A 22,598-nucleotide genomic window follows, 5' to 3' on the forward strand; every position below is an offset into this window, starting at 1 on the left:
GGAATCTGTGGGCCATTCTATATTCTCTTCAAAAAACCAAACCTGTGAGGTACGGTAGATTAGACTGAGAGTTGCAACATGCCCAAGGCTACCCAGAAGGCTGGTTTAGCAGGACCAGGCTAAACTGGGTTTCCCCCAGCTAAGTCCAATACTATCCTTTTTTTTTTTTTTTTAATATTTTTATTAACGGTTTTCTCAGTTTACAAAGACGTGTACAATGTCTCTCATAACATTTTTACAGATCAGTTTCAATTGTTGAGACATTGGGGAGGAAAAGGGGGGGAGCGGTAGATAAGGGAAGGGGGTGTGGCAATGTTTCTGTTTTACTTAATGTGTGTGGGGGGGGGGGTTGTCAGCGTCGGTTGTGCAGGTTCTTTGTTGTGCATTTGTTTTCCTTTGGTGGTGAGAGTTGTTGGGGTTGGCCTAGGATATAGTTTTCTTTTGTGGTTGGCTGTGGTGGTCTGTTTTATGTGAGTGGGGTGGGTGGGTGTTCTGGGTCAGGTTAGCCAAATTGATTTGTATGCTGTTGGTGGATTTCTGTCATTTTCTTGTTGGGCTGTGTATGTGATGAAGGGGAGCCATATTGGTGTGAAGCCGTCTTCTTCTATTTGTCCCCGTGTCAATTTCAACTTATTGGTTAATTTTTCTAGTAGGGCTGTTTCCCATACCGCCTGGTACCATTGGTCCATGCTTACTCCTGACAGGTCTTTCCAGTGTCTGGTTATGGTGCTTCTGGTTGCTGAGAGTAAGTGGGTTATGAGTTCTTTGTGATGTAGATAGGTGTTATTGTCCTGGAAGATGTTTAGCAGGGCCAGTTCTGGGGTAAGTTCTAATGTTTGTTGGGTTATTTTACCTATTTCTCTTACGGTTGTTCTCCAGAATTGTTGGGTTTTGGGGCATTCCCACCACATGTGGAAATATGTGCCTGTTGAGGTGCATCCTCTCCAGCATTTTGATGAGGTTCCTGGGCGTATTAGTGCTAGTTTTCGTGGTGTTAGGTACCACCTGTAGATGGTTTTCAGAGTGAGTTCTTTCCTTTTTGCTGATATGGATTTAAAGGGGGGTTTAGACCACATTCTGGTCCATTGAGTGGGGTTAATCTCGTAGCCTATGTCGTCTTCCCATTGTTTTTTTATTGTGTCTGGGGGGTTTGTGGGATTTTGGAGCAGTATTTTATATATTGCAGATACCATCCCTTTGCCGTGACCCTTTGTTGTTAGGAGGAGATTTTCAAAGGGTGTCAGGGGTCTTGTTGCTGCTAGTTTTATTGCTGGCTTGTTTAAGAGGGCATGTAATTGGTGTTGTGCTAACCAGGGTATTTGGGTGTCTTCTAGTTTATCTTGTATTTCTTGTGTTGTCAGAGGTGTGTTATTTTTGTAAAAGTCTATTAGGCGGTGTAGGCCTTTGGTTTGCCAAGTTTTAGTTTGGATGTTTTGTGCTGCGTGGTGGAATAACGGATGGTAGACCAGGGGGAGTAGTGGGGATGTGGTTGGGGATAATTTGTCCGTTTCTGTTTTCCATGCCTTGAACATGGTTTGTGTGTACCTATTAAGTGTTGTGGGGATCTTTCTTAGTTTGTTTGGGAGAAATGGGTATGCTGTGGTGCAGGTACTTTCAATTGTGTCTCTCTCTAGGTGTATCCATTGTTTTGTCTCGTCTTCCAGTATATATGGGATTATATGTCGAATTTGGTTGGCCCTGTAATATGTTTCTATGTTAGGGATTCCCCATCCTCCCTGTGAGGTGGGGAGGTGCAGGTATTTGGTGCTTATTCTTGGTTTCTTATGTGAGAAGATGAAGGAGTGTAGTTTTCTCTGCCATCTGCGGAGTTGGATTGGGGGGATCCAGATTGGGAGGGTTTGGAATAAGTAGGTTAGTTTTGGGAGAGTGATCATTTTGATCATTGCCATTCTATCTGAGAGGGTGAAGTTCATGTTGTTCCATTTCTTTAGGTCCTTGTTTATTTGTCGCCACAAGGGTTTATAGTTGTGTAGGTATAATTTGTTGAGATTTTTGGTTATTTGTACCCCTAGGTATCTGAACTTGGTGTGACAGAGTTTTATTTTGGTGATATTAGTGAGTTCTTTCTGGGTGTGGGGAGGGGTATTGAAGCACATGGCTTCTGATTTTGCAAAGTTTACTCGCAGGCCTGACACCGTTGCAAATGTGTTGAGTTCTCTGGTTAGGGAGAGTGCTGTGTTTAAGGGGTCTGATGTTGTGACCATTAGGTCATCTGCAAAGAGCCCTAATTTATATGTTCTGCCTTTTATTTCCACTCCTTTGATGTCTGTGGCCGCGCGGATTCGGATTGCTAGCGGTTCTAGGGCTAGTATAAATAGGAAGGGGGATAGTGGGCATCCTTGTTTTGTGCCTCTTTGGATTTCTATGTTATTCGAGTCTATGTTGTTGATTCTGCATTTTGCTGAGGCTTCGGAGTATATTTGTTTGAGGATTTGTAGAAAGTTTGGGCCAAATTTCATGCTAGTTAGTACTGCTAACAGGTATTTCCATTCTAGGCAATCAAAGGCTTTGAGGATGTCTAGAGACATAATTGTCAGTGGGGTTTTGGTTGCCTTGCTGTGTTCGATTAGGTTCAGCAGTTTCCTGATGGGGTCTGTGATATTGCGACCGGGGACGAAGCCGGTCTGATCTGGGGCTACTAAGTTGCGTAAGAAGTTTTTTAGGCGGTTGGCCAGGATTGATGTGAATATCTTGTAGTCTTGGTTTATTAATGAGATTGGGCGATATGATTCAACTTTGAGGTTGTCCTTCAGTGGTTTTGGGATGGAGACTATTTTGGAGTGGGTCCAGGTTTGGGGGATGGGCCCCCCTTTCATGATGTCGTTAAATAGGCGGGTCATGTGTGGCATTAGGGGTTCTTTGAATTTCTTATAGAATTCTGCTGTGAAGCCGTCTGGGCCTGGGGCTTTGTGTGGTTTCAGGTTTTTGAGGACCTCGTCTATTTCCTCTGGGGTGATGGGCCTGTCCATGTATTCCTGTTCTTCATCTGTTAAGGTAGGCATGGTCATTCCTGCTATGAATTCTTTTATTTCCTTCTCAGGTGGGTTGCAGGAAGTGTATAGATTGGAGTAAAATTCTGCAAATTCTGAAGTTATTTCTTTGGGGGAGAATGTTGTGTTGCCGTCTTTTTTGGTGATGCAGTGTATTCTTGTTTTGAGTGTTCTTTTCCTACATCTATTTGCTAATAGTCTGGAGTTTTTCCCTCCATATTCGTAGAAGCGTTGTTTAGAATATAGAATGCTGATCATTGTTTTGTTGATTTCTAGGGAGTCTATTTCCCTTCTCTTTTGTTCTATGAGTTTAAGAAGTTTTTTGGATCCTGTTTGTTTGTAGCGAGATGAGAGGGTTGTAATGTCTTGTTCCATTGTACTAATCTTTGTGGAGGTTTGTTTTTTAAGGAGTGTTTTCTCTTTTATGCAAGCTCCTCTGGTGACTGCTTTCATTGCGTCCCATAGGAGGGGGGTTGTTATGTTGTTCACATCATTTTCTTTGAAGTAATTTTGAAGGGTTTTTGTGAGACTTTCTCTAATTTGTTTGTTTGTGGTTAGGATGGGGCTAAAGGACCATGATGGGGTACTATGTGTTCTCTCTCCTATTTTAATGGTGACTTCTACTGGGGCATGGTCTGTGATTTTAATGTTGCCTATGTTTGATGATTCCACCTGAGGGATTAGACTCTGTGTGAGCAGAATGCTGTCCAATCTGGACGTTGTGCCATGTCGTCCAGATTGGAATGTGTGGGTAGTGTCTCCCGGGTTTTGTTCACTCCAAATGTCGTAGAGACCCCTGTCTTTTAGCAGCTTTATTAACTTGTAAGAGTCCCTAGTTATTGGGGGTTTTCCGCGAAGAAAAGTTGCCCATGGGGTTGTAGATTGGATGTTTTTTAGGGATATGCCTTTCATATTTAGGTTGAGGTCGCCTCCTAGGATGGCTTCCCCTTCCATGAAGGAGAGAAGTTTGTTCAATGTCTTCTGGAAGAATTCTAGTTGTTTTGAGTTTGGGGCATATATAGAGCCGATTGTCAGTTTAATTTTGCCATCTAGTGTTCCTTTGATGAAAATGAATCTGCCCTTTTTGTCCTTCAGGACTGTTGTGGCTTTGAAGTTTAGGTCTTTATTAAGTATTACAGCAACTCCACGAGCCTTTCCTGAGCCTTGTGCCACCCATTGTTGACTGAAGCGGGGGTCGCTCAGAAGTTTGTTCCCTTTGGGGGGGTTGTGTACTTCTTGTAGGAAGGTGATGTGTGGTTTCATGGTGTTTATGTATGAGGTAATGCGTTTTCTTTTAATGGGGTTTCCCAACCCCCTCACATTTAATGTAATCGCTTTTAAGTTAGCCATCATGTCTATCTCTTGTGTAAGGCAAATCCTTGCCAACCCGTCCAGGTTGTCCTGTGTCTCTCACTGTGTGTTGTTTGCTGAACCATTGGGGTTTCGCTGACCTAGGGTGTGGTGGGTAGGGGGCTAATGGGGTTGGAGTTAGGTTTGGGTTAGAGAGTGGGGGGTAAGTTGTATAGAGTTTCCTATGTGTAGGTTTATAGGCATTCGTTTGGGGTATTTTAGGCCGTTCGGCCCTTGGCCTGTTGGCCCTGGGTCTCAGCTGATGTGGAGGGCCGTGTCCAGAGACAGGCCTTCCCCCTTGTCGATTACGAGGGGGGGTGATCAGCGAGACGATGTAAAGCATCCTTGTGGCATGGATGTCAGGCATAGGGTTTGGGAACAATGTTGCCAGTATTAATAGCAACATCATTTTTGTGTTAGGGTGTCGGTGTGAGTGTTGGTGCGCTCTCTGGTGCCACCATTGTGCTGATTGGGTTTTATCTTTTAGCCTGATCGTAGGTTGGGTAGTGTAGGTTGCATTTGTTATTTTTCCTTAGAATGGATTGGGTGTGTGTGTTGAGGGTGTGTGTTATGAGTTGTTGGGTGGTGGGGTGTGTGGTTGAGATTGTCTGGACTGGTGTTGGAGTGGCGGTTTCTGTGGGGTTGTGGGGCTGGGGGGGAATGTTGTTGGTGTCAGTGCTTTTCTTAGCCTAGAGGGAAGGGGGGAGGGGGGGGGAGAGTCACCAGTCCTTCCGCTTGAGATGTTTTCCGGCTGCTTCATTTTGCTGCAGTTGTTGTTGCAGTAGGGTCGTTCCTCTGTGCTGTGTTGACTTAGTCGGTCTTGGTCAGGCTTCTCGTGTCGTATGGTCGGCCGGATGGTTTCGCGCATGATGGTGTTGTTTGGTTGTATTTGCGTGCTTTGTGTTGCTCTTGATTCTTTGCCTTTTTCTTCTTGTTGTTCTGGACTTTCGTCCAGCCATTTGCTGTTGTTTCGTTGTCTTGGTCTTGGCTGTCGCTTGGTGGGTCCTCTTGAAGCCATTCCAGTGGGATGTTGAGTCCGAGGTCCTTCAGTAGCTGCCTGGCTTCCGTTTTGTTGGTAGCTGTGTGTTGTTTTGCGTTTTTTGTTGCAATGAGGCGGAAGGGGAAGCCCCATCGGTATTTGATCCCTGCTTCTTGGAGACTTCGGGTGCATGGGCGTAGGGTTTTCCTCCGGATTAGGGTATCTTGGGACAGATCTTGTAAGGCCAGTATGTTGTTGTTTTTGTATTGAAGGTTGGTCGAATTTCTAAGGTGGTTCCAGATTTCTTCTTTCTTCTTGTATCGTGCGAAGCACACGATGATGTCCCTTGGGGGTTCGCCGGGTTCTGGCATGGGTCTTAGAGCTCTGTGTGCCCTCTCCAGGTCATCTATCTCGATTTTCAGGTTTGGCACTGTGTCTCTTAGCCAGCTTACTATTAGGTGCGCTGGGCTTTTCTCTTCCGCTTTTTCCGGAAAGTTGCGAAAGCGGATGTTGCAGCGTCTATTCCGATCTTCAAGGTCCGCTTGTTTGATTTTCAGTTCTTCGTTTTCTGTTTCCAGTTCGTTCAGTTTCTTTTTTATATGTGTGTTTTCCTCCTGGTGTTGCTCTATTGCCCTTTTTTGTGTTTGGTTCTCGTTCTCCAGAGCTACCAGTTTGGATGTTAGTTCATTGACTTGTGCCTGTAGGGGGGCCACTGCGTCCTCCAGTTGTTTTGTGAACTGTTTTGTTAATTCTTTCGTTATTCTCTCTATTAGTCTTGTTTCCAGATCCCTCTGATCTTTTTTAGTCATCGGGTGGTCGTCTTCTTGGAGAGGCGTTACGTTCTCAGCACTGTTTGCCATGTTCCTGGTTGGTGTTGTCGTGGTTTCCCTGGGGTTTTCGGTTTGGGGTCTGCTTGGTGACTTCTTGGAGTAGGGTTTGTTGTGATTGGGAGTCGTGGTGTTAGGTTGTTGGATTGATCAGGCGTTGATTGGTGGCTATTCAGAGCGTTTGAATTAGGCGGTCATTTGTGTGTCGCCTGGGTTGTGTTTGCAAGCTTCTCTGGAGTTCTCGCGTTCTCCTCAGTGGTGCACCCTCGTGTGTTCAGGGGGGGGTGTTGGGGTCCAGTTGGGGGTTCTGGATCCACAACAGGTAATTAAGGGATTTGAGAGTGGCAGGTAGATTTAAGCAGAACTGTATAGTGTCAGAGGGTGGGAAAGAGGAGGGAGAGGAGATTTAGGAGGAGGGAAAAGAAGGGGGAGAGGGGGAGGGATAGGAGATTGGAAGGTAGATGGGGGTTGGAGGGAAGTGGGGGAGTGGGGGGGGAGGGAAGGAGTGAAAGGGCGGTAGAGAGAGAGGGAGAGAGGGGGGAGGGAAGGGAGGAGGGAAAGTAGTAGCAGTGATGGTTTATTGTATTGGTGCTTTTAGGTTTGATGTGGGGTAAGGGTTTGCTGGGGGGGTTGTTGATGAAAGCGGGTGGAGGTATGGGTATGTAGTTTTAGGGGTTAAGGGGGGAGGGAGCAGGGAACAGGCAAACTTAAAGTGAGGTATTAATTGGGAGCTGGGGCTGGGCTGGGGAACAGTGTGAGGGATGGGGGTATTAGCAATCAATCAAAGTAGGGATGACTGCAGCGGCAGTGGTCCCCTTTTTGACAGAGAGATGCTGGGATCAGGTGTGGGGTGGATTTAGGGAGTGAAATAAAATAAAGTGGTCAGACAGGCGTGGGGGCGGGCGGGAAATGGGGTGGGGAGAGTGGGGAGAGGGAGATGCGTAGAAGGGGGTGGTTGGGTGTTAGTAACTAAGGGGGGGTTCTGTGTGTTAAGGGTGGGAGTGGGATGTTATTGGTGTAAAGATGCTGGTGGGGGGGGGGAGAAGAGTAAAGGGGGGTTAAAAAGTAAAATGGAGATAAAAATATAAGTGGTATATATATCCAAAAATATGAGTGATATATATAGCCGAAAATGAGATATAAAAAGCAAAATTATGTGGAGGAGGTGGCTGCAGTCGCAGCGCCCCCCTTAAAAAGGGAGATATTAATAAATAAAAAAGGAGGAAGAAAAGAAAAAGGAAGGGGGGGAAATTGGAGGGGGGGGCTTTCCTGTTTATATTTTGTTTTCCAAGTTAGAAGGACTGGAGAGTGCTGGGGGGGGGGTTAAAAATAACAATAGAGATTGGAAAATAAGAGTAATATAAAAATTGAAAAGATGAAAAAGATAGTTGGGGGGGGGAATTGGAGAAGCAACACAAAACAAAAACAAAGACAAAAAATAAACTGAGATCTCCTTAGGTGATCTCAAGCAGTGTTATTTCTCCCTCCGGGAGTCCTCCCTCGCGCTGCTTCTCTCTGGATCTCCCCCGTTAAGAGCAGCAATTAATATATGTATATATGTAGAAAAGAAAAGGAAAAAATAGGGGGGGGATTAGAAAAAATTTAGAAAAAGAAAATAATGGTGATAATAATAAAAAATTAGAGGAAAATATTTTTAAAAATTTCAAAAAATTGCAAAAGCTGTGTCTTTTCGAACGGGCCTCGTTGGTGGGGTGAGAGGGCCTGGTTTTTGCCTCGTGTTTCCCCCACGGCCTTTGTCCTCCTACCTCGCCTCTTCTTCCTCGTTAGTGGCAGTGGTCTTTCGGCGGGGCTTGTGGACCAGGGTGCGACGGTAGGACTGAGGCCCCTCGCCTCAGCGGGTTTTTTCTCCCTCTTCTCTCTTCGTCTCAGTGAGGGAGAGGGCGGCTGCAGCCGCGGCCGCTGCGGTGGTCTTGATGGCTCTTTCTCTCTCTCTCCTCCCTTTGTCCCAGGAGGGGAGGGTGATGGCGGCAGCGCGCTCGGGTGGTCTCCCTTTTTTTTCGGAGCGTCGGCACTCCGGGGTGCAAGCCCCAGCACGCTCAGGGGTTCTCCCTCTCTGCCGGAGTGTCGGCGCTCCGCGTTGCAAGCCCCAGCACGCTCAGGGGCTCTCCCTTTCTGCCGGAGCGTCGGCGCTCCGCGTTGCAAGCCCCAGCACGCTCAGGGGCTCTCCCTTTCTGCCGGAGCGTCGGCGCTCCGCGTTCCAAGCCCCAGCGCGCTCGGGGGCTATCCCGATCCGGCGCGGTCGCTGGGGAGGGGAGTCGGCGGCTCTCCGGGCAGTCCACCGGGACCACTGGACTCCTGTGCAGCGGCAGCTGCAGTCTCGGTGGTTTCCTGCTGTCCGGGGGCTACTTTGGCGGCGCTGGCACGGTGGTCGCCTTCAGGAGCTTCGCGCCAGCGTGCCCGTCGCCCCCAGGGTCTTCTTTCTGATGTTTTTGGCCGTCAAAGCAAAGAAGCCATAGCACCTTCTCTGCCAGGAAAAGACATCTTTCCTGCATGGATGGTAAGGTGAGAAATCACCTCCTGGGTCCAGTGTACAGTGGGCAATAGTAAATAGTGCAAGATGTCTTCCACTCAAAAGTTGTTGAGCCCTTTCTTTTACAAAGACGCCCCCCCAAGTCCAATACTATCCTTTAACATGATAGCTCTCATGCTAGAGCAATGCACTATTTGTATTTAAAATGGGGGGCAGACAATAATAAATATATATCAACTGTGTACCTGAATATATGTAGTTCAAAACACCACAACTAGGAAAACATACTGGCGTAGAAATTTGCAGAATGGAACAATGGTGGTCAGGAATAATAAAAAGTTAGAATAGTAAGTTGGACCATTTTACTAATTTCTTTAGAATTTATACTGAGAGCCAGCAAAGTGGGCATATGAGTGAAATATATATAATCTAATGTTTGTTATTTATTTTCATATAGCACCAACAATGTGCTTACAAGGACAGAGGAGAACATGTCCCTTTCCAGTGTTTACAATCTAAGAAACACAGGAGGAAGAGTACAGAAGTGGAAGCAAGAAAAAACATTGAAGAATATGCAAATTATTTCTGTTAAACATTCACATCAACGATCCTATACACACACTTACTTAAAGTAGGTCCCATTGAATTCTGTGGGCTTATTTTTCAGTAGAAATGAACTGCTGAGCTTAGTTACAGCAGGGCATAAAAGCAAAACAGCAAATTCTGGGATACAGAAAAAAATCATGGCTGTCATCTGGCATGCATCACCTCCCGTTTTACACTAGCCACTTTCTCCTAGACAGTTTCACTACATGTTTAAGAAAGGCCTCCATGCCCTCCATCATTGCCACAACTAACAATATCTCTAGGAGAAGACTAGCTTCCAGTTATTGAGTTGTGGGAGCATGCAGAGTACTGCGTATTTCTGATACACAGGTCTATCAGCCTTTCCTCTGATTTCATTAATTTACCTTGTTATTTTTCAACTAAGTTTGTGCTATGAAGAGCAACCCTGGCGTGCTAATGCTACACCGTGTAGCAGCTGAGGGCCTGATTTAAACACAAAGCCAGCCAGGTGGAACGCTGCACAGGTAAGCAATTTTAGCCTGCCTAGCATCACATTTAAATTGGGCCCAATTCCAGGGTAGTGAAGCCACTTTGCTTATACTAGCTTTACATTCAGAAACCTGACTTTCTCATTACATTGCACTTGAAGCTGAAAAAAAGCTAAACACTATACTTAGATAGAAAGAATAAAGTAAAATACATTTTAAAAACTTGGACTGCCAGCCTAATCATGGCCCCAACCTGGATCCATTTTTATACATTTCATAGGCAGAAGAAAATGTTCAAGCCCTACCGCAAATTGTCCTATACAAAAAATTGGCATCTATGATGGGCACTAGCACATGTGAAGACCAAAACATTCACAGTGTTATCCTATGCATGCTCACTCAGAAGTAAATCACATTGCATTTAATGGCCCTTTCTCCCCAGTATGAGCCACAAGACTAGAGATTAAATTGGCTACATGTAAGGCATTTATGTTTCTTAACAAACTGGAGGAGGCTACTAAATCTTTAAAACAATTTGAATCTATGATAGGGTGTGGGTGTGTGTGGGTGTGTATGTGTGTGTGTAAAGGCATGGTTTCTATTATATACTCCCTCTTATTAAACCTTCAATTTTCTCCCCTCAGTTTGGGAGGCAGATCTGGATAGTGAACTACGCTGTTCTCAAGCAACCAGCTCTGAAACAGTCTTAAGTTATATAAAGATGTCCCATATGAAGCAAAAGGTATACTCATCTGCAAACCAGATATTATATGCTGATAAGGTTCAATTCCCTTTTTATAAACCTCACATGGTGTCTTCATACACTTTTCAATACAGGCTGAATAAATATCATACACACCAAAGAAACAGCCCACCCAAAATGAAATGAATATTATACAAGGACTGGTAAACCTAACCAAAGTTGTAATCTATATTACACCGATTGAAGATGGACACCAGGCAATGGTGTTGTAAGTACTGGGAAATCTATTTTAAGTTTGTAATCCATAGCAATGGCTGGCACCCAACTAGGGTCTGCTGATCATCATTTTGTCCCAGCTTTAAAATTCACAAGTATGTTGACTTTGTATCTGTTATCACAGTGGTTAACAGAAGGAAACCTATTCTATGTATGCTGTAGTACTATTCAGAGGTCCCATAAAACTTAAGATCCACATTTAACATCTAGAAGGATACTGTCTCTGAAGAGCCTGTTATCACATTAAATGTAGTGAACATCAGGTGAGATGACAGAAAAAAGAAAAGTCTACGAACAGCCTGCTTATATTCTTTAACACTGGAAGCACTTGAGAGTTCACCTTTATTTAAGTTCATGAATACGTAATGAATCTTACAGGTTGTGTCAACCTAAATATGGTAATCAATGAACAAACCTCAAGCATCTATTCGCCCCGATTTTTAACTCCTTCTTGTATGGCTAGGATTCCCCAGAGTTCTCACCCATCCTCCAAAACTTCTTTCTTGACAGATCACAAATGGGAAAGTTGAGTATTTCTCCCCTGCTTTTATTCTTTCCAAGTGTTCTGTTCACAGCAGCTCACCTCCCCCCCCCCAAGCCAAAAGACACACTTGATAGACACATCAGTCAACACACACCCCTCCTCTCCCCATGTCCCACTCCACCATCTTTCTGGAAAACATCATGGTTAAACATTTAATTGCTACATTGTTATATTTTCTCAACAAAACCTCAATTTAAAAATCAACAACTAAATTGTCTCTATTGCTACTCCTGTACCTTCCAAGAGCATTCCTCTACTCATAGTAACTTATATTAATGTTACCTATTCTTGGATCTTTGTTAATGATGACAAAGGATGCTAATTACCGGACTGCTAGTTATTAGACCAGCCCTGCCAGACCCCCATCAGCCTGTCCTCCAGGACAAGAGTCCTGCTCAGATTGGGAAGTTGCTCCCCCGCACATCATTTAAACTAAATTCCCCGAAGTATTCATATTCCAGAAGGACTACCATAGTTTCCAAAATATGTTTTACAGTTATGTGTCCTGAGCAAGTACAGTAGAAAATGTTTATTTTTGAGAACTCCATCATACATGTCCCTCCCACAAGCTTCATACAAATTAGGCAGATTGATGGGTGGATACGAATTAGTTTTCCCTTGAACATGAAAACCAAAAGCCAAAATCTTTCCAAGACTTATGGGTCAACTGCTGATTTTGTGAATTCAACAAAGCCTCTGAAGTACTGATATATAACAATTTCTTAATGTAGAAAATACTGGTTTTCAATCTGGATGGCCCCTTATAGAAAAATAAATAAATGAAAGGAAACAAGAAACCTGGGCAAATGAGAAAGATCCAACTTTAAAAAAAGTTTTCCTCTTCCAATTATGCAAGTTACAATGAATCAGCTACATTGTGTCCACCTGCTGATTAAGCAAATTTAAGAGGGTATAAAACTGTGCCACTTTCTACCAATCTGCTCCATAAATGTTATTAGAAAAAAATGAAAATCTTTTTTAAAGCCATAGGAAAGAGAAGTGTTGTGCAAGCATGACTATAAAATATTAGTATACCTTGAAGGTGTTTGGAACATTTACTGCTGATTTGATAGTTCTACTCATGGAAATCTGACATTAACTTAACCAATGCAAAACCATAAACGAAAGACTCCCAAATTGTCTGTAGCTCTAGAGATGCACATTGATTCATTTAACAGCAAAACTCTGCTGCAAAGCCTTCTTGCACTGGGGAAGATATACAGATGGCGCTGGAAGCGAAGTGGGGAGCAGTGGCAAGGGGGTGTCAACAGAATCCCAAAGATCATGCCTGTGCAATCCTAAGGTAGTTTTAATATTTTATTTTTTGTTTTCAAGTAGGGTTGTACATTTTTCTTCATTTTTCTGTTTTTGTAAACTGCTTTGAGGTGTATTTATTTTGTGAAAATAAAGTAAACATCATCTTAATGTTACATCAACCAAAGATGTGAAGTAGATTGGTGTTAGAAACTCAGAAATATTACTTAAGTGCAAAATGGCTCCTTAAACTGGGTTACAGTCACCAAAACAGAATGTCTAGTTGCCATTTTGGGGCCAGGTGGCTTGAAAGTCGTATTTTTCAATATGACTTTTTCCTTCCTGAAATTCTCTGATTGTGCAAATAAAATATAACTGAGGGTGTCTGGTGGCACCATTGCAGAGATATAGGGAAATTGTCCGTTAGTGCTCTTCTGTGAACTTCTAGTGCTATTGTGCTTCTAAGCCAGGCATCCCCAAACTGAGGCCCTCCAGATGTTTTGGCCTACATCTCCCATGATCCCTAGCTAACAGGACCAGTGGTCGGGGAAGATGGGAATTGTAGTCCAAAACATCTGGAGATCATTTATGACTATATTCTGCTGGTACAAGAGCTGGCATCACAGCACCATCAGATCAGCCTACTACTTGGCTGTGATTTGAAGCATGCTTTAAACAACCAAAATTCAGAGGACAAGGGCTGATATTTCAGATCACACTATTTTCTTCACACCTGTTTTCTAAAGTAAGTTTTGAGGAAAGAAATAAAGCAGCAAGTTGCTCTCTTTAGTCCCTCAGTTAACGCAGCCTGAAGCACAAACAATGAGAGTAAGTAAAGAAAAGTATTTTGATGTTTAATGTTTTATTATGTTTTTATATATGTTGGAAGCTGCCCAGAATGGCTGGGGCAACCCAGTCAGATGGGCAGGGTACAAATAATAAAATTAGTAGTAGTATCCTGTTTCCCCTATTTTAAGACGTAGTCATAAAATAAGCCATAGCAGGATTTTTAAGCATTCAAGGAATATAAGCCATTCCCCAAAAATAAGGCATAGTGATAGGCACAGCAGCTTTGCTGGTTGCGGCAGGAGGGGGGGGGATAAGACATCCCCTGAAAATAAGCCATAGTGTGTTTTTGTTTTTAAGGAAAAATAAATATAAGACGGTTTCTTATTTTCGGAGAAACACAGTAGTAGTAGAGGGGGGTCAGGGATCAACATGATAAATGTTACATTTTAAGGAGACTACAATCCTATGTATGTTTTCTAATGGGTAGATCACATTCTACACGGTTATACTTTACATAAACAGGATTGGACTGCAATTCTCCTTTCAAATCATGACAACCAATCATTGAACACAGACACTGATCTTCCTAACAGAAATGTATACATACCTAAGAACTACATAGAAGAATAGTCCACAGATTAGTAGTTTGCTGAATTATGTAGGAACATAGCACAATTGTAAAAACAACAACAACAACAACAACACACACACACACACACAAAAGTATATTGCACGACACAGTTACGTTTATCACACAAATGTAAGCATAGAATCTCTGGGCAAATTGTGCATATCAACAGCAGCCTAAAAATAAGTCAAAGTACTGCAGCTGCCGGTTTTATGTGCACAGAGCCAATACTATTTACACATTCTGTTTAGTATTTGGTTAGTTAGTGTCCCCTACCCTAGTCTAATGGATTCAGCGTACATTACACAAAAAATAATTTTAAAACAAAACTTTTCACTCCCCCCAAAAGCCTGCGGGCTCACAAACTCCACCTTCTCATCTTAAGTGTGCATTAGTATATCAACTTTAATAGGATGCACACATTAGATGGTGAAAGAGTAACAATGACAAATTAGCCTACATTTTTGTTGTCAGGCCAAAAATCAACAACCCACCCACCCACTGAAGAATAATCTCCCCTTCAAAAGACAAACGATATTTTGCAGAGCAATATATGTTCAGATTGGCTGTCATTAATTTTATATCAAAATGAATGTTAATAAAAGTAGTCCTGTTCCTTGCTTTATAAAGCAAATTACTAGGATCACCTCTACCTGCATAGACTGAAACACTGCTAAATTACATTTCTAATGCACACATGCACACTCCTTTTTATTAAAAACAACCACCTCCTAAGAGGATTAGGGCTTTTTTTAAGTATAAGAATGTGCTCTGAAAAGTGTGAGACTAATAAAACACTCAGCCAAGTAAAATGCTTCCCAAAGAAAAGTACAACATAAGATTACATTTTGCTAATAAAAAATGCAGATGATGCCGTTGCCACATGCTTTTGGCAGTCCTTTTGTTAGCCACTGGAAGTCCCAGCACAATACATGAGAAATAAAAGTGACACCTGTTTCAAGCAACCATCTGTCCCTCACCAGCTGAAGAAACCAGAGTCTTTCCACCTAATCTTAGATCTTCAAAATCCCGAGCTACACTGCACCTGGGAACCTTTGCACAAATACTGCTCACATCCACCAGTGCTTAAATCCCATAAATAATGTCATCTATTGATTAATGTACATGTTGGGAAAATATTACTTTTGAACATAAACATGCAGTTTTCTCCCTTTATTCTTAGATAAGATGAATAGCATCATTCATAATTAAAAAATGCACTTTGGGGTACTTAAACTAAGCATTTATTCCTCTGGCAAAGAACCCAACTTAAAAAAAACCAACAACAGCATGCTAACTTCTTAATAGTCGGTTTGAAAGTTTGTTTTAGTTCCTTAAAAATTTCTGATTAATTTATAACTTGTCAAATTAAATGCAAGACAATTTCCCTCAAAATCAGCATTGAAAATAAATAACTTAAATACTTTAAAAGCTTGTTCTTTTTGTTTGTTTCATGTCAGTCTGCTGCTGTTAAAACTCATTTCTGATCATAAGCTGACACTGATAGTTTGACAAAGGTGACCTGCTCTTAGCAGGAATATTAGAGATAGGATGTGGGCCACTTGGTGGACTTCAAAGTCCAGTGGGGGACCTTTCCAGAAGGGGTCAAGTCCTTACGTTATGATTTTGCAGACGTCATACCAAACAGGCACAGGACTGGACTATGTAACAAGTTGGCTCAGTTTAAAATAAATAAATTCTTAGAATTTATAAGCATAACAAGTTTGATGTTTTGATAAGAATAAATTAGTTAATCACATTGCTGGTTTAACTTGTAGGTAAACATATACAAAGTTGCATTTGGAGACTAAAATAAGGTTTGCAAGGGATTGGCTGTCAAAATTAAAATTTGGAATTTATACAGCAAAACAATTTGTTGTTAAACATTGATAGAACTGTGTTCTGTATCTAGGAAAGAAGTTAATCTGAATTTAGAATTTAAAATTTAAGAGCATATTAAACACAGATATAGCAATGGCTCCTTTTATGTGCCCCAACGACAGAGAAAGACAATTTAGGATGGAAGTCCAAGGCAGAACATTTATGCAGGGAAGCTAAACTGGAAGCAAGCACAATAGGTGTGTTTACTCTTTACATGTTGCAGAAGTTAAGATTAGGCACTTAAAATAATAACTTCTTTCTTTCTTTCTCTTTTTCCTTCTTTTGGTGCATGATTAAATTTTGAAGTTTCTTACATCTTCTGATTTTGATCCCATAACTCTATTGTTTTGGGTTTTTTTTTTTAAAAAAAAGCAGGGAGCAGGAAGGGGTAGGTCTAACAATGCACTACCAAAAGTGACTATTCAGACAATGGCAGTTCAGTTCTGAGTTTAGCCATGACACACTCACTTTCTCCAACTTGTCTTTCAGAAGGCAAGTACAGTGGTACCTTGACTTACGAAGTACTCGACTTCCGTATTTTTCGAGTTACGAGCAGCAAAAACGGCCACACGCTTACATTTTTTCCCAACCTCCAAAGGGAAACTGTGGCGCTTTTAGATGCGGTTTCCTCAACTTACAAAGTTTTAGATGCGGTTTACTTGACTTGCGAATGTTACCGGTTTTTTTGTTTGTTTGTTTTTATTAATAATCTTTATTTAATTTACATAATTACAACCAGGTATATTTCGCTTACATCAATATTTCACCAACTTTGTTTTATACATAACGGAATCCTTCAAAACTTAGAAGGGAAAAGGGGGGGAAAAGGGGGGAAGGAAAAAAAGAATAGGTATAAAAATAAAGAAAAAAGGGAATTTGCATTAAGTATATAACAAATATTATAACGGATATTAAAATATGGCTTCCACTCTGCCTTCGATTGCCTTTTTAAAGACTTGTTTTCAATTTGCACGGTTTATCTTTCTTTACGTTTAAATCCATAAATCCATTGTTAAACGCTTACTTTACAAATGTATTGTATTTCATTTTCATACTTATGTCAATCCAACTCGTCCACTCCGTATATTTGTCAAATTGATTTCTTAACTAAAACATTGAACATCCGGTTTTTTGTTTTAAGGGGAAGCCGCTTTTTCAACTTCCGAAATTTTCGACCTACGAAGCGCCTTCGGAACGGATTATCTTCGTAAATCGAGGTACCACTGTATGTATATAAACTACAGCCCAAATTAACATGCAATCTACACCCTGTTGGAAGCCACCCAGAGTGGCTGGAGCAACCCAGTTAGATGGGTGGGGTACAAAAAATAAAGTATTATAAAGTATTAAAGTATTATAATAATTATCATCATCATCATCATTGACTAGATGAAGACCAAGTTGGTATCTTTATTTAGCTATCAAGATCTCTTGGACTTGTTTGAGTCCATTCATCGTTGGTCCAACCTCCTACAGGCACTTAGCACAATCCCCACACGTAGAGCCAAGTACTTCACAATCAATCTGTTGCACTCATACAATCCCACTCACTCCCCCTCTTTCCACATCCTCCTAGTTTCATTAGCTTTACACCTCCTCAGTATGGTGGCAGTCAGTGTTCTTTGGAGAACAGATTTTACTCAAGAAGAGTCAATCTGGCCCTAAGCATACCGTATGTAGCAATATACCTTGCATTTACTTAATGGGTTAACTTAAAACTGAAATTCGAGTCTTAACTAAAATCTCATATTCTTATGAACACAGGTTGTATTCCAGCAGCCTCCTGGCACAAGCAGAAGAGACTTCTGCCAGCACAAAAGTACTTGCCTTTCCACTCCTTCCAACCTCCCAAATCTGCTCCAGATTTGTGCAATGTTGGATTATAACGACCAAGACTGTTTCATCAAACAAGGAAAGTTAAAATCCCTTCAATTTTCTAGATTTATTTATTTTTACTATTTAATCCAGCAGAAGAAATGGTAGAAGGGACGTTAAAGGAGCAAAAAATGATAACAAACAGGACAGCACTTCAAATGATAAACATTAAACTGTTGCACCCTGAACATTTTCAAAAGATTTTTTTGAACCTTATGAAGTCCACCACATAGACTATTTATGCCAAATTGAATGTGGCTAGGACGAAGCATCTTGATTTAAAGTGGTTACATTAAAGTTTTATAATGGTGGGGTGCTGTTTGATCGCTCCCTGACCTATAACGAGTGCTCTCAGGCTTGTATATTACCGGTATACAATATTATTCTACATTATTCTACCTTTTTGAGTCAGTACTTTGTATTTAATGAAACACTAACATTTCCAGTAATTCAATCACACTGTTAATCCTTTTTGAAAATGTATAACTTGGCATTTACATGACGCCTTTTCCCCCAGGCTCAAGGTGACTTTTAGCCATCTTTAGCCGAGAGCCACATACCTTGTCAATCATTTTACTAGCTTCGCAAGTCATAGCCCACGAATACACTTACATTTACTATACGCAAACATACTCATGCAAAATATCTGATGCACACTTAGAGCTGTGGGAGGTGGTTAAGAGGAAGATTTTGTAAACTGCCTTGGGAATGCTGGTTGACCACTGAAGGATAAAACTTATCTATTATTACTAATTATTATATAACTGATTTGTTACCCAATACATAATGTCTCTAGGCAACTAACATATACAATTAAAAAAACCCTATCACATTTAACAAAAAGAGAATTATAGAAAAAAACCACAGACCAACAATAAGCATGATGATCATATTCCCTCCAAAGCCTGTGAAAAAAATAAATTTTGAAAAAAACTCTAATTTACAAAAGCACCCCAACATGCAGAAAACTCCTACACACCTTATGCGACAAAGCAAGTAACTTTTTCTACCATAGGTTTGATGCATGTTCAGTCCAATGTAAGCTCAGCAATCTTTAAAATGTATGCATGCACAACTTGCATTGGCTTTTCACATGAATACTGTACATGTCAGTTATTCAATAGACTGTATTGACTTCACAAAATACCAGTAGCAATTTTCTAGAATTAAGTGGCCATGTGAATCCAAAGATATAGCAGATACCGTGTTTCTCATATTATAAGACATGTCTTATATTTATTTTTTCCTCAAAAAAACACACTATGGCTTATTTTCAAGGGATGTCTTATTTTTTTCCTCCTCTTCCTGCCGCGGCCGGCATTGCTGCTGCGCCTATCACTATGTCTTATTTTCGGGGTATGGCTTATATTCCTTGAATGCTTAAAAATCCTGCTATGGCTTATTTTATGGGTATGTCTTAAAATATGAGAAACAGGGTAGGATAATAATGTAAACTTTCTCTCATAACCATTGTCAAGTAAAAGATAATTTAAACACAGCAAAGTCTAGAACAGGGGTAGGCAACCTAAGGCCTGGGGGCCGGATGCGGCCCAATCGCCTTCTCAATCTGGCTCGTGGAAGGTCCAGGAATCAGTGTGTTTTTACATGAGTATAATGTGTCCTTTTATTTAAAATGCATCTCTGGGTGATTTGTGGGGCCTGCGTTTTTACATGAGTAGAATGTGTGCTTTTATTAGAAATGCATCTCTGGGTTATTTGTGGGGCATAGGGATTCGTTCATCCCCCCCCCAAAAAAAATCTAGTCTGGCCCACTACATGGTCTGAGGGACGGTGGACCGGCCCACGGCTGGAAAAGGTTGCTGACCCCTGGTCTAGGAGAATATTCGTACTATGGTGCTTGAGTATACAGTTCTGCAAGCCAATTATACATTAGTTGGGTGGTGCTGGAACAATTAAGTATTAGTCTATCCTATGCTCCAATTTACAACAAATCTTTAGGATCAGGCTTTTAAGACACATACCTTGCTTTTTATTTATACCACATGGAAAAATCCTTTTAAAATATTGTGAACATGAAGAGAGCACCAGTGCCTAAAATCCAAAGTTTTAATGAGGTTATAACACCAGATGAATTTAAATCCATCCTTAATCACACTTTTTCAGCTATGTACTCTAAGCTGCACATATTTTTAAAAATACCAACTGTTCTTGTCAGGACCGGCTAGCATAACATCTGCTATTCTGCTGGATAAGTCATTAGGAATATACAAAAGTATAATGAATATACAGGAACAATTTTTAAAAAGTACGGCAAGTAGAAAACAATGTGTTAAATAGTACTTGCAAAAGAAATAGAGGGGGCAATAACAGAATCACCATAATCAAACCCTAAATGTTCATATAGTTTCTCAACAAGAAGGCCCAAAATGTCTACTAACATTCTTTTTCCTGCCCAAACGAGCAGCTCCCCAAAATCAAACTCACTTATGAGAGATCAGTAACCAAACTGAGGTCCAAAGTACCTTTAAGCATCATGGCAGTGGTGCAGAGCTTCACACAGAGAGGGATTTTCCATCCATAAAGATGTATGCAATTGTCATAGGTATGAGCTTTCGTGTGCATGCACACTTCTGTATCTGAAGAAGTGTGCATGCACACAAAAGCTCATACCTATGACAAACTTAGTTGGTCTCTAAGGTGCTACTGGAAGGAATTTTTTTGTTTGTTTGTTTCGATTACGTCAGACCAACAGGGCTACCTACCTGTAACTTGAAGTATCAGTAACAAGTATGGCTATGGCTACCGAACCTGTCATTAGAAGACACAAATATTCCATTCCCCCCCCAACCCCAACCCCCCAATCTGATTAGTTGGTGAATTGTTGTGGGTGGGGAAAGGGTTCCCTCCTTGAATTATCAGATCATAAGGTATCTTACTAAACTTTCCAGACTAGACAAATATCCTACCCTATTGCTTTCTGCCTTTGGAAGACTAATCTCTCGCTGATCAAGGACCGCACTGTTATATTAAATGTGCTAGAGAGAAGACAATCATCAGATCCGTTTCCTAGCTATAAACATCTAAAATAAGACAACAGGTGGATGCAACGAATAGGAGGAATGAAGAAAATCACTGTCACCCTAAAAGACTATAAACAGGTAAACTATATTCTGAAGTGGCTTTATTTTCTGCACAAGCAAAATAATTGTATTCAACATTCACATGTTAATGTGTAATAGGAGAATGATGTATTGTTTCTTCTGTTCAATCTTCATTGAATTATCATGTACCTTTAGCATAGCAGGTGTAAGATATGTTTATGGAATAAAACTATGTGGCACACAAATCTCAATTCAGAAATAGTCCCAGCTTTACCAAAGCATCAATTATCTAACCTAATCTGCTCTGCACTTGACAATTCAAGGAATAATAGACACTGCCACATTCTTCAGGGGTTGCTCTGTCAAATAAATCAATATCTTTCTGTTGGCACTGCTACAAACAACAACTAGTTCCATGCAGGTTTCACAAATGTGAGGAATAACAATTATTAACAATTAAATTACAGGAATCCAGTTAGGAAACATTAGCACCAATCCAAAAAGCATAATAATAAAAGGCAGTGAAGTAACAAGACTTTTCATGTCATTAGTATCCATGAAGATCAACACAGAAGTAAGTCCTATTTAACTGAGTTAAATTGAGCATACACGCAGGTACAGGCACTTATAGTCTAAATAACACATTGACTCCAGTGACTAGCATTACTCATTGAAAGGTGATTTGGGGCTACAGTATATTAAAAGGGAGTGGGGTCAGGTGCAAAGTAACTGAACATCAACAAGCAGTTGCACTGAGGAACAGGCATCACATATGTTACCTTTCGTCCAGAAAGAAAAAGTGATTACCATATGCTCTAAGTATTAATCTGCAGATCTTAACTAGCAACAAGAAAATGATTAAATACACAGATATTTCAAGTTCAGAAGATTCATAATTCTTTATGGTTGATCAGTTTCAGAATTCGGGGGAATTAAAAAGTTGCAAGAAAAAACAGTAAGGTAAAGGACCATTAGGTCCAGTCATGACCGACTCTGGGGTTGCGCGCTCATCTCGCGTTATTGGCCGAGGGAGCCGGCGTATAGCTTCCAGGTCATGTGGCCAGCATGACAAAGCTGCTTCTGGCAAACCAGAGCAGCACATGGAAACGCCGTTTACCTTCCCGCTGTAGCGGTTCCTATTTATCTACTTGCACTTTTAGACGTGCTTTCGAACTGCTAGGTTGGCAGGAGCTGGGACCAAGCAACGGGAGCTCAGCCCGTCACAGGGATTCGAACCGCCGACCTTCTGATCAGCAAGCCCTAGGCTCAGTGGTTTAACGCAGTGTTTCTCAACCAGTGTGCCTCCAGATGTTTTGGGACTACAACTCCCATCATTCCTGACCACTGGTCTTGCTAGCTAGGGATGATGGGAGTTGTAGTCCCAAAACATCTGGAGGCACACTGGTTGAGAAACAGTGGTTTAACCACAGCGCCACTTGGGTCCCTGGGTAAGATACCACTAAAAACTACATTAATTAATAAATAAAATTTCTAGGTACATGTTTCCCCCTCTCTTTTCTTCATGCCCATTTTTAAGAAGTCTCATAAATAAAATGACATTTATTTTCTTTACGTGAGTGCCCTCTAATCTCATGGCACCAGTTAATAAAACATAAAATGCAGATTCTCTACCAGCCACAGACACACTCCAGGTGGGCAAGCTACAGTATAGCCAAGTTACGCACAGGCAGTAAATTTGGATTAAAACTCGAGCATGCAAAAGCTGAATTTCTGCCAGATTTCTCCCCATGAACCTGTGTTTCTGTAGTGAGGTGTTTAAAGCAGGAGCGCGATTTCCATGCGAATGACCAAGTCACAGGAGCAACTGCTCACCCCAAAGCCCAGAAGAGGTTAGAGAGGCAGCGAGGGGGGG

The 22,598-nt window shown here is 41.4% G+C and overlaps 1 protein-coding gene across 4 annotated transcripts in view; it reads right to left on the reverse strand.

Moving 5' to 3' along the window:
• RFX3 (regulatory factor X3) overlaps positions 1 to 22,598 on the reverse strand; it is a 128,730-nt gene that overhangs the window by 105,036 nt on the left and 1,096 nt on the right. The gene's annotated exons all lie outside the window — the stretch shown is intronic.

Source organism: Zootoca vivipara, chromosome 15 (assembly GCF_965207765.1).
Source record: "Zootoca vivipara chromosome 15, rZooViv2.hap1.1, whole genome shotgun sequence".
NCBI classification, from domain to species: domain Eukaryota; kingdom Metazoa; phylum Chordata; class Lepidosauria; order Squamata; family Lacertidae; genus Zootoca; species Zootoca vivipara.